Genomic DNA, 16,352 nt, shown 5'->3' with positions numbered 1-16,352 from the left:
TGACTTAAAGAGAGTTTTATTTGCATTGACTAGAACAATCTTCTCCTGATTATTGGATTAATCTCACGAATCTCATGTTCAAATATACTGTATGACTCCTATCTTAAAAAGACTTCTCTTGCCCCAACATTTTCCTCTAGCTACTGCCCTGTTTCTCAGATGACTTTATACAAAATCTCTAAAGAACTATACAGTTTTACTATCTGCAGTTTCTCTCCTCCCATTCTTCTCCAAACTCACTACATTCAGGGTTTTTGGCACCACCACTTCATGGAAAGTTCTTGTCAAGATTACCAATGACCTCTAAATGTCTAAAGTTAATGACTACTTCCAGGTCTTTGACTTCTCAGGGTCCATAGGCACATTTTCCTTCTTAAAACATTTTCTTCTTTTGACTTCCAAGACACTGCTGTCCTGAATGTCTTTCTAACTCACTGGCTTCTCCTTCTCAATATCCTTTGTTTCCCCTCTTCTCACCCACCCTTTTTAATAATGGAATGTCTCAGGGCTTGGTCCTTGGACTCTTCTTTATATACACTCGCTGCCTGGTGATTTCCTCTGTTCTCAAAGCTTAACTAATGTCTATGTGACTATGACTCACAAATTTGTATCTGAGTCTAGACCACTTCATTAAACACCAGGCTTGTAGGTTCAACTCATTCTTTAGCATTACACTTGATTGCTTTATACTAGGCATGTAAAAGTTAGCACGTCTAAAACAGAATTCCTAATAATACTGCTACATTCAATATTCCCCATTTTAGTTAATGGCAACTCCATCCTTCCAATTTTTCAGCAAAACACCTCAAAGACATCATTGATTCAACTTTCATTCCTCACATCCATTTTGTCAGGAATTTCTCTTGAATCTATCTTTAATATGCATCTAGACTGTGACTACTCACCAACTCGACTGCCACCACCCCGCCCAAGCCACAGTTATTTCTGATATGTAGCATGATGAGAGGGACTTAATAGATCTCCTTGCTTCCATTCTTTTCTGCATACAAAATATTCTCCATAGTGCTGGCAGAGGGGCCGAATTAAAACACTCAAGTCATGTAAAGTTACTTCCCTACTTAAAATCCAACGTCTCCTCATCGTATCAGAGTAAAGGCCAAAGTCCTAAAAGAAATAATAAAGCTCCACTGGGTCTGTCCTCTCCATTCTGTTACCTCTCCGCCTACACGAAGTACTCTCCATTGGGCTCTTTCTGCTGCGGTTACAGTTGGTTTCTTGATCCTCCTTGCATACATCAACCACACTCCTGTCTCAGTGCAATTCACTCACTATTCCTGCCCATAACGGGTGGGGACCGCGCCTCTTTCTGTGGACAGCCACCGCAGCCCAGAGCAGTATCTTCTCTAACCCAACGGACACGACTACTTTTTGAGAGAGCCGAGGAAGCCTTTTTCAGCTTTTATCTTGTTCTATAATTCTTGTAATTGAAAGTCTTGGGCCGCAAAGGGAGCCCGAATGTTTGAGAGTTGGTGGAAATGTAAAGAGATTTAGATAGAAAATTTCTAGAAGTAAATTCAGATTTTTCGTGAAAAGATAAACTTGTTTCCGCCCGGTTTCGAACCGGGGACCTTTCGCGTGTTAGGCGAACGTGATAACCACTACACTACGGAAACCCGCCTGTTTTTTCCCATTTATCTTTTTGAATTAGTTACAAAGACCTTAAAGTTATCGTTTCCTTCAGGGTGTGTTCTTAGTTGTTGCGCTATTTTTCTCTCTACACTTTTCGATTCTTAGAATCAACAACATCTAAACTCCATAACTCATGGCCAGGCCAATGCTACTCCCAGAGCCCCAATTACATTACAAGCACCAGGCAGGGAAATCCTAGGCAGACTCCTGGGAAATTTTATTTCAAGAAATTTCTTGATATGTTCTACGCTGGTTTCTCTGACCTTGTAAGACGCCCTGATCTTCATCTCTCGATGACTGAAAATCATCCTTCAGGAACTAGAACCGACTGGCGGAGCTCAGGGGACTTCCTTGGGCAACGACGGGAGAGAGTGCGGGGCAGAGGGAGGGCGGCGGACTGTGCCCAGCTGTCTGTCAGGCGAGGGCGGTGGGGGTGGCTGGGAAGTTTGTGACAGTGGGAGCTGGCGAGGAGGTCTAGCCGACTTCAAACGAGCTTCTCTCTTCTGTTCTCGTTACTCACGTTTACTGCTCTGACTGTGTCAGCTCGGTGTGTGATGGCCGTTAACGTCTCATAGCAGGAGGGTGACCTTTGTGATTCACCCGACTCTTCTTTGTTATTCACCCCATTTCAACTATCCTAGGTCACCGTCCTTACCCTGGACGCTGGAAGCAATCTGCCTTCTACTAGCTTCTAAGTCTGAGCCCCTGCAGAAGATGCTCAATAGCGAAAGAGTGCTTGTCCCCAAAGGAGTCCTGAGAAACTAGTGACAAGAAAGAGGCTTCCGGGCCTTTGAGAAAAGTCACAGCCTTGGCTCCCTCTTGTGGAAGCTAAAACACGACCCGATGGAAATATTGTGGGTAGTGGAGGAGAGAGGCATGTTTCTCATCAGCACAATCACTAGTCTCACCTTTTTTTGTTTTGAGATTAGATCAGCAGGAAAAATAGCAATTAGGGGCCGGCCCAGTGGCATAGTGGTTAAGCTCCCGGACTCCGCTTCCGTGGCCTGGGATTTGCCGGCCGGATCCCGGTGGAGACCTACACACCACTCTTCAAACCATACTGTGGCAGCGTCCCACGTACAAAATGGAGGAAGACTAGCGCAGATGTTAGCTCGGGGACAATCTTCCTCAAGCGAAAAGAGGAAGATTGGCAACAAACGTTAGCTCAGGGCCAAGCTTCCTCACCAAAAAAAAAAAAAAAAAAAAAAGAAAGAAAAACAGCTATTATATTTAAGGCATATGTGTGTTTGTTAAGATTTCTCAGCAATTTGGTTTGACATTTATTTAAAAAAAAAGACTATTGAATAGCCCTCGTCCCATTCTGGTCACTGGAGGTATCTGAAAAACTAGAAATGACAAACTAGAGCTGACAAACTAGAAGGAGGGAAAGGATCCCTAAGATGATCATAATTTGGTTATACACAGTAATTTAGTTACAACAAGAGTGCTGCATGGAATGACAGCTCTAAAAGTCACAGAGTTATGTCACATGAGCACAGAAAAGGGGCATCCCCTCCAGTCTTAATGGTCAGGAAATACTTGCTAGGGGAAATGATGTGACATTTTTAACAGAAAAAAAAGTGTTAGGTGGTTGAAGAGCTTTGAATGGAGAGGGGATTCCTGCAGTGGGGTGAACATGGCACAGATTGTGAATGCTCTGTGAGGAGCTCCAATTGTAGATTTGAATCAGAGTGTGCCTTTGTTTATTCCTTTTCCTCATGGAAATTGATTACACTGAGAGTAAGTAAAATAACATATGCTGGATCAGGGAGATAAAGTATGACCCTCTACACTATGGAATTTAGATTTAATCCGAATGTGATGGGTGGGAAAGAATTGGCTGTTTAAAGAAGAACATGACATTTTCCATTTTGATCCAAAGACCTCTTGCCTTTTGTGTAAACAATGAATGAAGAGGGCCGATATTTTATGATAAATGTTTCAAGCATTCATAACATTTGAAAGAACTGTACAGAGAACATTACCTGCATTTTTAATTATTGGAGATTGGTCCTCAGCTTTCTTTGCTGAGAACTTCTGCTCTAAAAGATAATCTTTCTCTGACAATGTCCCTTGCTCCTGGAATCAATCTATTATTTGGCATTGTTTCCAGAGCAATCTTTGTGAGCCTTCGCCTTTGTGAAGAGTTAGGTGTCACTGAAAATCCATCTTTCCAGGGCAGGTTGGGCTCACTTTCTTTTGAGCCCCTAGGGGATGCAGGTACCAAACGTTCTTCTCTGTTGTCTGAGGGGCAAATGGTCTCATAGGCTCTTTTCTTTTTGAAGCTGAATGGCCTGAAGAACTAAAATCTTATCAGACAGTGCATGGACTTGAGTGTTCTTTTCCTCAGGCTAGTAGCCTGTCAGGTCCTTGGTAGTGAGATTCATTCAGACACTCACTTTTAATACTCCTGAATGAGACACTTTCTTGAGGTTTGAAAACAAAACACAGGGGCAGTGTTCAAGGAAAGGTGTACAACAAGAATAAAGAGACTGGAAGTGTTTTGGGAGGTCTAAAATCAAGGCAGAAAAAATTTATTCCTTAGCTTTGGAATAAATTACCAGGGAGAAAAAATACATTTGTGTCCACATATATATGTATAAACATTTCCCACACTATGTATTTACTGGAGTTTTACGCATATATTAGCAGCTTCCTCATGCATCAATTTCTCAACTTAGCTTTGTGAACAATATCTAGGGGACCAAATTTTTCCAATCTTGAAGAAGGGGATTTGATAAAAAAAATTCTGTTAAGTATGGTTACAATTTTCACCAAAAAGGGCATATTTAATCAGCAACTACTATTTGCTTGGAACTGAAACATAAGTTCCATGAGGAAACGGATATTTTGTCTGTTGTGTTCACTACTTTATTCCAAGCTACTTAACAATCTCTGGCTTATAATAGGAATTCAATTAATATTCCTTGAGCAAATGAATGGATGGATGGATGGATGGATGAATTAATGAACAAATAAAAAAGGACCAGGTAAAAATCAAGAATTCATTTAAACTTACTTTTTCCCGGTGTATTCTAACTGAGGGGCCTGTCAGACTTGTGCCCTGTGAGATGCCTGTACAGTTACTTAGCACTTAAAATATCTTCCGCACCTGAGCTAGTGATGAGACTGTTCTTGGACCTGTTAACTGTAGTCAACGTGTTGTTGGCTCCCTGCTGTTTCTCGCATTTGCCCCTTCCTCCTCAGCAAGGACACTGTGTCTTAGTGTAGCAGTTATCACTTGCGTGTTACATGCAGAAGACCCTAGTTTTGTTCCCACTAGATCCAAAATAAACCAAGCACTGACCCCTTTGTCCTGGGTTTTTATTTCATAACAGAGAGAACAAGAAGTTGTTTTACAACCTTTCCCATCTGGATGATGCCTGCCTCAGTGGACTGCAGGGTTCTGGGGTCTTCCTGACATCTATATTCCCTCATTTCTTTCTGGCTACCATAAGGAGCCACTAAAATCATTTTCAGCAAAGTTCGGTGCCTATAATCGCCAAATATTCTCAGAACACAGAATTTAATGGCTGATTTGGGGGACTGTAATGGAAGCTAAGAAAACAGGAAATGCTGCCAACTTCAGCCAACAAAGAGGCCAGGGATTCAGATGGCCTGAGCAGGCCTTGAGTCCAGCACCATGGAGAGAAATTAATACTCAGGAATAGGAGATAGTCTCATTGTGGCTCCTAAAAGTGGAGCTCACGTGGGTCCTGTCCCTTAGCTCCATATTCTGAGATGTTGGAGCCGTAGAGGAGGAAGGATAGTGGTAAGGGAGCCAGCATTTGTCAGAACTTAGAAAGTGTGATCAGAAATAGCAACAGCTTGCCAATGAAATTCTGATCATGTCCTGGATGTGACATTTGTTTCTTCAGCTTAGCCTCATTAGATTGACACAGTCAGTGGTGAAACGAGAGACAGTGAAATTCCGCATCAAAATTATTTTCTAGCCTCTTTAGTATTTTGATCCCAATATAAATGGTGATTTCCGATCACCACCTACTATTTTACTAATCCTTGGGGTTTCACAGTAAGTCAGAGGTAGACCTAATCACAATTATGGCAAATAAAGCATAGCATTCGCTTTCTCTCTATCTCAAACTACACTATAGAGACTATTACGGATGTTTTAAGGCATAAATTCAGAGGGACAAAAATATGAGAAAGTGGAGAGCAGCAGCAAGACTTTGAGGACCGGAGAGTAGAGTGATTAGTGTAATGAAGGAAAAATGTTTACTGTGTTAAATATCTTTTTAGAAAAATTTCTTTTTAAAGTTCACATGTGTTGTTACATGTATTTCTACTCTATTACATCTGATAGCTGCATAATATTCGATATTATGCATTTACCACACTTACCTATCTACTGTCCAATTATGGCATCAAATGTGAATCTGATTCTAAAAACCCAAAGTAATGCTTCAATTAGCATACACATATGACACAATCTGTGCCTTTGTGTGATTTTTGTGTGTAGAGGAGAGCTTACACACTCCTAGGAGCAGAATATCTGGATCATTGGGTACGAATAATCTTAACTTGAGTTGAAAGAATTAGATTGCTCTTCAGAATGGCTGCATCAATATAAACTCTCACCAGCAGGACAGGAGGGTCATGACATCTCCATTCCTGCAGTATTTGACACATACAGGTTTCTAATTCTTCCAACTTAATGTAGCTAGAATAACATCTCATTTTATTTTGACTTTTTATACATTACTAATAATATTCAATGTTTAAAGTTTTGTTAATCTTTTAAGATTCTTTGTCTCTATCTTGGCTCTGGTGAGTATCCTGTTCCTAATCTTCATCCATTTTCTACTGAACTTTCTGTCTGATTTTGCTGATTTTCGTGGCTTCTGACCATAGTATATAGGTTAAGTTGTCATTTTTAAATGTTTCAAATATCTCTCACTTTTTCACCTGTGTCTGTTTACTTTTCTATTGTGGCCTTCGTTGAACATGTCTTTGATTTGGATGAAGTAAACTATACCAATGCTTTGCTTTATTGTTTGTTCTTTTAAAGTTTGTTTTTTTTTAATTCTTCTCTGTCCTGTAGGTCATAAAGATATTTTTCTACATATAGTTCTGTTAATTTGTGTCTGTTACATTTAGGTTCTTACACTCTCTAGATAAGTATATTCTATAAACTCTACACATGATTCTACTCTATGTGAAGAATCACAGTAATAGAATAATATAATAATTCTTGTGTCTGCCAGTGCCTGGGGACTCCTTTCTCTGATATGCCCATTCTTGCATCTGCTACTCACTCTTTCCAACTCACCTCGGACCCAAACACTGACAGGCTTTAATTTCCCTCAATCTATAAAGGCAAGAATCTCTCATATCACCTCTTTGCTCATTGGCATAGAGTGTCTAAAAGGCCAGAGATAGCTCTGAGCTGGATGGACCAATGAAGTGAATGACACATTCCTTTCTCATGGCTCTGTCAGGCAATGGAGGACATATGTTTGTGAACTTAGTAAGCTCTGTGCAGCACCAACAAGGGCTGGACTCCTTCTGCCTCAGTGGTTTTAAGCCTGGGGAGAGTTGTCCTTGGACCTTTTATGCTTGTGTGGTACAGCTGACACAACCATCTCATATCACAGTTTTTTCCACTAGTAACCAAAATAACAGAGAGGTATTATTTATTTGTTTTTGTGGCTCTCAATAGATGTTTTATGATGTTTATAAATTATTACTATTCCAACCCTACTTCAGGATTGAATGTCATCTCTGGTTCCAGAAGACTTCACAGACTTTCAGCACAACACCACCCCCCCCCCATACCCATCTGGGATCTGCCTGAATGAGTTCTTATATAACTCACTACCACATCCTTGAAGTGTCTGGCAGTGTCTTACTGACTTGGTAGATTATGTGCAACTGGATCAGTGCCTAGCACATAGTAGGTACTCAGGAAAGAGATCTCATTAGTGTACAGTTAGAACTCTGGGTTAAAATATTTCCTTATTAAAACCAATGTCATGTATTCAAACTCCAAACTACATTTGCGTGCCCTAGGGTTTTCCAAATACTCCAGGCAGTTTGTCTCCTCATTAACTATCCTCTTTTTCCAGACCTGAAGTTCTCACCTGGACAATCAGATTCAGTGGGTTTAGAACAGGGGCTAAGATTCAGCAGTCAAAACAGCATTCTCTGATGAGGAATAACAAGTGTAGATATCCCCTTTGTAGAGTTATGAGACACGGCGCATGCAGCTGCATTCTCTCCATCTCTGTTACTGCACTTTCTTTCCGCCTTGGTTTTCCTTTGCACACCCTCTAAAAGACGTGTCTTCTCTTGAGCATAAGTGGTGACGAAGTGAGTTGGGTCTGGAAAAGTGAGTATTCCTGTAGCATCAATGTGCTTCTTTTGTAACAATATTCCTCATTTTAATGCAAATCCACGACTTGCAGGGATGGCTCCATCTTTCCCTAACACTCAGTATAAATTAGTGATTAGATAACACTTGTTGAAAATAAACTTTTTCCTTAGTTTTTTTCCAAGAAGCATTACAAAGATTTATTTCCTCTTTACACTCTTTTAAGTCTGGTTGCAGATTTCACGGGTATAACATTATTTGTAACCTTCCAAGGACTAGCAACTCTTAACTCTAACCCAGTAATATTTGACATCAAAAACCCTCGCCCGTCACCGGGATGGCCGAGTGGTTAAGGCGTTGGACTTAAGATCCAATGGACGCATGTCCGCGTGGGTTCGAACCCCACTCCCGGTAGGTCTCGTTTTCTAGCCGGTATTATTATTATTATTTTACCTGAAAATAATAAATTCCTGTGCAAAGTTAGGAGTTGGTTCAGCATGTAGTTGGGCCTTAATTTCTTTTATCCAATTTGACGAACTCTGTCTATAATTGGTGGATTTATATAACTTACGTCTAATGTAGTTACTGAGGTATTTGTACTAAAATCTATCCTATTGGTTGTTTCCTATGTGTTCCTTTTGTTCTTTCTTCCTTTCTTTGATCTCTTTCTTCATGTCTTTGAAATATATGAGCATTTTTCATGGTTTACTTTTATTTCCACTACTGCCTTATCATTTATATGTCTTTTAAAACCATCTTTAATGTTTTCCCTAAGGTTTTCTGTACACAGCTACAATTAATCCAAGTCTACCTTCAAATGATGTTATGCTGCTTCCTGTGTATTGTGAGAAGTTTGCAACAGTATACTCCCTCCTATATTTTATGTTATTGTTGTCCTATATTTTGCTTTCACGGATGCTATAACTGTACAATCTGTCGCTATTAGATTTGCTTTACGTAATTATTTTCAGTGTGATTATAATTGGAAAAAATTCTTATTTGTACCTACATGGTAACCATTTCTGTGGTTATTCATTCCTTTGTATCTCTCTGGCCTCATATTCCTTCTTCCTCAACCACCACCATTATCTAATTTCAAAACATTTTCATCACCCCTAAACCCTGTACCCATTCCCGTTTCCCCAGATCCTGGCTTCTCTGTTTGCCTGTTCTGGACATTTCATATAAATGGAATTATACAATATATGGCCTTTTGTGTTTGGCTTCTTTCGCTTAGCATGTTTTCAAGGTTCATCCATGTTGCAGCATGTATCGGAACTTCATTTTTTTTTACGGTCGAATAATATTACTTATTTGATTTTTTAAGTTGTCTTTCCAAAGATCTCTTTCAGCCAACTCCCTTTCTTAGTGTCAGTAAAAGAAACGCGATAAAAAGAAGGAAATTTCAGAAGAGGGGTTTTTTGAGCATCCATTCAGACTTACTGGACAGCCAAGACTGCCTTGCGTGGCAGCACCACGCAGGGTGAAGAGTCAGATCGATGAAGTACCTTTCGAAGGACTTTAAGAATTTGTTTCTGTTATCAATTTGAATAACAGACACAAGAAGACAGTTTTCTAACAAAAAGCAAGTTACCGAGCCAGCCAGGAGTCGAACCTGGAATCTTCTGATCCGTAGTCAGACGCGTTATCCATTGCGCCACTGGCCCACTTGGTCAGGGTTTTCGATTATCCGTTATTCGTTAGCATAGTTGAGAAAATAGTGTTACATGATGCAGACAGAAGTGAATTTATCAAGGAAGATTTGTGGATTCTGCTAAAGTTGACTGATTTGCTTTGTGGTCAATTTGCACAAGGTACATTCCGTTAAAATATTTGTATTTATAAAAGGATTTTCTGCTTTGGAACATCATGTACGTGAGAGAATGACTCATTCACATTTTTTTTTCATTTATGTGTGTGCTGTTGTCTGTTTTTCTACTTGTGAATACTTCATTAACTTATACAGTTGGTTCTTCTGTCCATCCATCAATTTGATTTTTCTTTTTAGATACTGATGCTTCTTGTGGATCAATAATTAGTGATCCACATAATTTTAAATTTTGATATAATAAAAAATAAAATGAAATAAAATACATTCTTAAGGTATTAATCATATTTCCATTTCACTCTCCCAAAGAGCCATAAATCACTTCGGAGAAAACAATTTCAGACTCTGTGCTACAGAAAAGACATTCAGAAACATTGTGTAAGGCCAAAGGGAAGCAAGAATTCAATAAAGGTAAACATTTTAAGAACCAAGTTCTCATAGGACCTTAGAAGCTCGGAGTTTATATAATTATAAAATTAAAGAATACCAGTCATCATTACATAAATTGGCTAGCTATATTTGAGGGCTCAATGTAGGCAAAACAGGCATGTGGAAATACAAAATTATTAATAAGTGAGAGCGGTCCTCTCCTCCAGAACTAGAAGCACAACAGTTTGGGTCCAAGCGCAGCCAGGTGCACAAGGCCTTTATCTGGACTCCTCTCCCTCTAGATTTATTGCCTTTGTCAAGTTGTGTATCTTTTTGCCTCGATCTCCTCAATTCAATGTTTTAAAGAGCGTTTGGCACACACACTGATGGATATTTATGATCTTAGACCTTTATGGTTCCCATCAGCTTGTTTTTTTGTTTGCTTTTGGTTTTTAATACCAGAGAACTCTTTAAGGAAGTTACTGACATTTCTAATATCAGCACCGAGAATTTTATTACAGATTTTTTAAAATAAAATTTCCTGGGTTTTTTTTTTGTTTGTTTTTTGCCATTAGGGTCTGCTGCTGCTTTCAGGCTTAACAATCTCAATACAAAATAAGCTTCTATTCTGAGCGCTAAGTCCTAGGCTTCGTGTGGACTGCGGAGAGGCTGTGGATAGTGCGGCCAAAGGAAGCACCACCCCGCGTTCAGGGATTCACAGATGCCCAGCTTGGAAAAGGACATAAGGGTCAAAATGCACAAAGGGGTACTTAGGGAAAAAGTGGGTAGGACACTACAGATCTAGAGATAGGAGGCTGCCTTCTTACTTGTCAGTTTGCTTGTGGAATAAGGTGAAAGCACAGAATCACAGTTTCTGTGAGAATTAAATTTTGTGACTTAGAAAAAGAAGTGAAATACGCTGTGAGCAGGATTTGAACCTGCGCGGGGAGACCCCATTGGATTTCGAGTCCAACGCCTTAACCACTCGGCCATCACAGCCTGACATGCCCTCCCTATTTGTGTATTAAAAAACGTATTCGTGCAAGGCCCGGATTTATAACCCTATCAACGCTTGTCGCTCTTGTTTATTTGGCAGTATAAAAAGGAAGTCAGCCCCCAAGCCCGTCCATCAGATCTCTCCTCTAAGCGCTTTCCCAGCTTCATCCAGCTTGACCTCAACCTGACAGGCCTCGGGCTGCGAAATCTCACCTCTGAAAGAAGGCAATATCCCAGCATCACAAGAATCCTTGATTTTCAAAAATTTTCTACAATCTTCATGGATTGCCTGATTTTGCTTCATAGGTGGCAGGGAATGAAGTAAGGAGTTGTATTAAGTGTGCCCAGGATCCTATTCAGTTGTGCTCTCCATAGACAAATAAACTACGCTTTGCTGCTGTGGAGGACAATTGGGCAGGATCTACCAATATTTCAAACCCATATACCCTTTGATACAGCATTTCCATAAATGTACAAGATGTACTTGCACACACGAGAGGTTATATTGTGATGAAGCTTATTCTCTGCAGCATTAATTCTAATAGCAAGATTGGGAAAAACCTAGTTACTCAGAATTATTTAATTAGATAAATTACAGCATAACCACACGGCGGAGTGCTATACCTATTGAGAAGAAAGTGGGCGAGCCAGCCTCGGTGGTGTGGCGGTTGAGATTTGGCGCTCTCACCGCGGCGGCCCCGGTTCGTTTCCCGATGGTGGAACCACACCACCTGCCTGTCACTTATCATACTGCAGCGGCGGCTCACATAAAGAACTAAAAAAACCAACAACTAGGATACACAACCATGCACTGAAGCTTTAAAAAAAATAGAAAATGAGAAAGATCATTATGTACATATGCATTTTAAAATAAAAGCAAAGTTTACAGCAATCTGTATAGAATGCTACCATTGGAGATATATTTGTGTTAGATTATATATGCATTTTTTACAAAAATTCTCTCAAGGATAATCAGTAAACTCGCGACAACAGCAACCAGTTGAGGGGCTGGAGACTAAGGAGATGGAATTGTTTGGGAGCAGGAGGGAGAAGGTAATTGCATGTCATCTTAGACTTTGGATGTTACCTATTCAAAAATTAAATAAAAGCTCAAGAAAACACTATAAACGAGGAGGTGGAGGATAAAAATTGTTCTTACTAGGTCTCCTCTGGAATGGTGAAGGGAGCTTCCTTTCTCGAACTCAGCAATACCGAGGGCTCTGAAGGAGACCTCCCCTGGCCCCCTAGAGGGAGCTAATCGCGCAAAATACGATTTGAAGCCACTCGGGGGCCCTGAGGCAAAAAGGCAAGAAAGCTCTGAAACGGCGTCCAAGTCTCGCCCTCGACGCGCAGGGCAAGGGAGACCCGGGAGGCTCTGGGAGAGTCATCAGATCCCCGATCAGACGGTCCTGGAACGTTCTTCAGACACTGAATTGGATCCTCCGTGTGCCAGCACCGTCTGTGCAGCCACGACCAGCTGGTAGCTGAGAGTGTCAGACCCACCATCTGCACATCCTGATTTCAAAGCCCTTTGGAGAGCAATCTTGATTTGGTCTAGGATATTCTGGGGGGAGTGGAAAAAATTCTCCCTCCACAGTGTATTTTCGGTGGACTATTTTGTCCAAATTCGCAGAATTTAAATAGCTTAAACTTCCTCCTCTGGGTCTAGGAGTACAACTTTAAAGACCATTTTTTGTGTGTTTTGTTCTGTTTTGTTTTTGCAGAGAACCGAGCACACCCCTCGTTCTACTCTCTGTCTCGGCGAGAGAGTAGCTCTCCGTCCAGCGGACAGATTCCAGGAGCTGTTTTCACCGGAAATCCTCTCTCGGCTTCAGGGGCAAAGAGCACTGAGTGGAGTGACTACGAATCTCCGGTTCCCAGACCCCTGCTTTGCCATTTAACCAGTTCACAGTTGTGCAACAGACCGGGACCTGCCCAAGGCAGGCCGCGTGGCCGTTTCATTGGTTGAATTCCCAGTGCCTCTGGCAGAACACTTTGGAGACTTAAATAATCTTGGGACGAAGATTGTGAAATGCACCCACAAATTAAAAGGCTCTGTTGAAATGTTTTTGGTTCTTTCTCAGCTAGACCTTGATTTTCCCCCTAGTCCTTCTACTCTACCAAGAAATTAAAGAGTCCCTAAGGAAAAAAAAAAAAAAAAAAAAAACGGAGAGAGGAAGCCGTTTGTTTAAAAGGACGCCATCGCAAAGCAGTCCCTGCTCATCCCTTCCTTCCAGTCTCCTTGAGATTCTTTTCGGTTCTAAACGTTTTCTCAGACTTGGTGCACCGTGAGCCTGCAGCCTTCTTACACACAGCATTACCCCAGGAGATTTTCTTTCTCTTTTCCCCAGGATTAACCCCCGGACTGAGAGCTGTGAAACGGCAAATGAGTGTGGACGCTGCACAATAACAAGAAAGTTGGTGGAGAAAGTACTAGTAGATAATTATCATTTCCTTTAAACCTTCTTTGATTTTAAAATTAGTCCGAGTGTCTCAGTCAACTTTCTTTCTGAATTTCAGGAAGAAAGAAGTGAGAGGTAAAAAGAAATCTTAGAAGATGGCTCCTTTGGTGGCTATGAAGACTCCTGAAGACTCAACTGAGAGCCAAGGCTGCACCGTGGGGCAGCACTTCCCAATGTGAAGAATCAATTCAGGATAACTTCCTTTCAAAACGCTTTAATAATTTGTTTCAGTATCACCTTTACTCTCAAGTTTCAGTATCACTTCTTTGAACAATGTAGGAAGAAAGATGTTTTTCAGAAGAAAAAGAAAGGAAAACTAGACAGCCAGGAGTGGAACTGTGACCCTAATCAGACCTGTGACCCATTTCGCCCCTGGCCTCACTGCACAGGAGGTCAGTGTCAACTAATTATTGACTAAACATAGTTGAAGTCAGAAAAGGAATTGATATGTTGAAACCTAATCCCCAATGTGATAGTATTTGAAGGTGGGGCCTTTGGGAGATGATTAGATCATGAGGGTGAGTCTTCATGAATGGGATTAGGCTCTTATAGAGACCCCGGAGAGCTCTTTCATCCCTTCCTCCATGTCAGGACACAGGGAGAAGACTGCTATTTATGAAGCAGGAAGCCAGACTTGGAATCTACACGCGCCTTGATCTTGGACTTCCCAGCCTCCAGAACTGTGAGAAACAAATGTTTGCCATTTAAGCCACCTAGTCTATAGTATTTTTGTGATAGCAGCCCAAACAGACTAAGACTGGAATAGAGACACGAATGAGGCTCACAAGACTGAGCCAGTTCTGGAAAGATGGACCCGTTCACCTTCTGATCAGTTTGCATTAATATACATTTGCCTCAAATGTCCATATTTAAAACAATAATCAGCTTTCAACTTTAGAGCATATGGTAAGGTGGTAAAGGTCTCTGTAGACTAATTTATAACATGGGATTGGAGAGTTGATATACCCCTGAGGTAAGGTAGATAAGGTGTATTGCTGGCTTAGACAGCTGAAAGCCCACCACTTCTGATGGTCTTTATGATTAAGTAGAGAGAAAAAATCACTAACCTTATCAATAGCTGCATAATAGATGCCAGGGCATGTGCTAATTTTCTCCATTAATGAAACAACATCCAGAATAGCAGATGCAATTGAAATAATCACCTGACTAAGTTTACAATAACTCACTGTCATGCTCCCTAATCCATTTGTCTTCTACAGTTGAATAAGCTAGTTGAATAGAGATATGGTGGGAATCTCCAACCCTGTATCTTTCAAGTCCTTAATGTTGGCACTAATCTTTGCAATCCCTCCAGGAATACCAGTATTGCTTTTGGTTTACCATTTTCATAGTTAGAGGGATTTCTAGTGGCTTCCATTTGGCCTTTTACGCCATAGTAGCCTTCACTCCATCAGTCATAGAAACAATATATTCTATCTAGAATTGCAGAAATAATCACAGGGGCGGTTCAGGGATTCACTGTGCCCACAGTGAAATGGACCAGAGGCAAAACTTCATTGATTGTCTGACCTTCATGAGTCCTTACCTTTCCTGGTGGACAGCAGTAATGTTTTACATCTCTAGAATTAATGCCAGTTCAGGGCCATTGTCTAGTAATCCCTGAAAAGACTACTTCCTTTTTCCTAATGCACTGTCACTTTGGTAAATGGACACAGGTCCCTTCAGGAAAGGCTATGAGGAAAAACAACAGTATAAATTTTTGGCAACATGCCAGTGGTATTTCTCAAGAGAAACTGGACTTCTTTTCCTTCAAACATGGCTTGAGTCTGGGAGATTTTTTCGCTCTTACAGATCAAGTCCAAGATCAAGTTGCCTTCAGGGTTGTTTTCTGGTGAAGCCTCTCTTTGCAGCTTGTAGATGGCCACCTTCTCATTGTGTCCTCACATGGCCTTTCATCTGTGCACATAAGGAAAGATATATTTCTTGTGTGTCCTTCTCTTCTTAAAAGGACACCAGTCCAGCTGGATGAGGGCCCCACCCTATGACCTCATTTAACCTTATTTACCTCCCTAAAGGTCCTGCTTCCAAATACAGTCACATTGGGGATTAGGGCTTAAACATATGAATTTTGAGGGGGCACAACTCAGTTCTTAACAACACCCATCTAGTCTTTGGCAATTAAATGCCAACATTTGGCCCCTGTTACCCTGTGATTCAATCATTTTCATTGTGTTTAGGGATTGCAGTTCAATGGTAGCAGGTCCCACTAAAATTTCTGGCCTACAAGGAAGAGTCACCACAGAGCAACTCAAGGATGCTGGGCTCGTCTCATGAATTTATTTCTCACAACCTTGGTGAAAGTTAGTTCCTCTGAGAAAAAGATAAATCCATTCTAGAATTTTAGTGTCCTTAAGCCCTTAGATACTTTGCCCTACAGAGTACCAAGGAAGTACTGATATTTCAATTTCGTTTTGTTGGGTCGTTCTAACTCTGGGTTCCTATATTAATCATTTACTAATTATAATTTTTAATTAATAAAAAATTAGAGCTGTGCCTAGGCTCTTCAGTTGAAACATCAAACCAGGTATCTCTGCCTAGGAAAACCATATCAATGAATTTGGTCTGATGCAACTTTATATTCTTTCCACCTTGATCCTATACCCTTAAGATCCATTCCCATTCAAATTTGCTAGGTTTCCATCAATATAAATTGGCAAAATCATGCAACTCTCTTGATGTGTATCACAGCTCGTTG

At 40.7% G+C, this 16,352-nt stretch overlaps 4 non-coding genes across 4 annotated transcripts; 1 reads left to right on the top strand and 3 right to left on the bottom strand.

Annotated features, from left to right (window-relative positions):
* Nucleotides 1-1,561: 1,561 nt before the first annotated feature.
* TRNAV-AAC (transfer RNA valine (anticodon AAC)) lies at nucleotides 1,562-1,634 on the bottom strand. The gene has a single exon. It is a non-coding gene; the product is annotated as a tRNA-Val (tRNA).
* Nucleotides 1,635-8,312: 6,678 nt separating this feature from the next.
* TRNAL-UAA (transfer RNA leucine (anticodon UAA)) lies at nucleotides 8,313-8,395 on the top strand. The gene has a single exon. It is a non-coding gene; the product is annotated as a tRNA-Leu (tRNA).
* Nucleotides 8,396-9,575: 1,180 nt separating this feature from the next.
* TRNAR-ACG (transfer RNA arginine (anticodon ACG)) lies at nucleotides 9,576-9,648 on the bottom strand. Its single transcript has one exon. It is a non-coding gene; the product is annotated as a tRNA-Arg (tRNA).
* Nucleotides 9,649-11,095: 1,447 nt separating this feature from the next.
* TRNAS-CGA (transfer RNA serine (anticodon CGA)) lies at nucleotides 11,096-11,177 on the bottom strand. Its single transcript has one exon. It is a non-coding gene; the product is annotated as a tRNA-Ser (tRNA).
* Nucleotides 11,178-16,352: the final 5,175 nt, after the last annotated feature.

This window comes from Ceratotherium simum, chromosome 13 (genome assembly GCF_057802395.1).
Source record: "Ceratotherium simum simum isolate JZ-2026a chromosome 13, ASM5780239v1, whole genome shotgun sequence".
Taxonomy (NCBI): domain Eukaryota; kingdom Metazoa; phylum Chordata; class Mammalia; order Perissodactyla; family Rhinocerotidae; genus Ceratotherium; species Ceratotherium simum.
The sequence above is the reverse complement of the archived record's forward strand: the minus strand, read 5'-3'. Positions and strand labels throughout refer to the sequence as shown.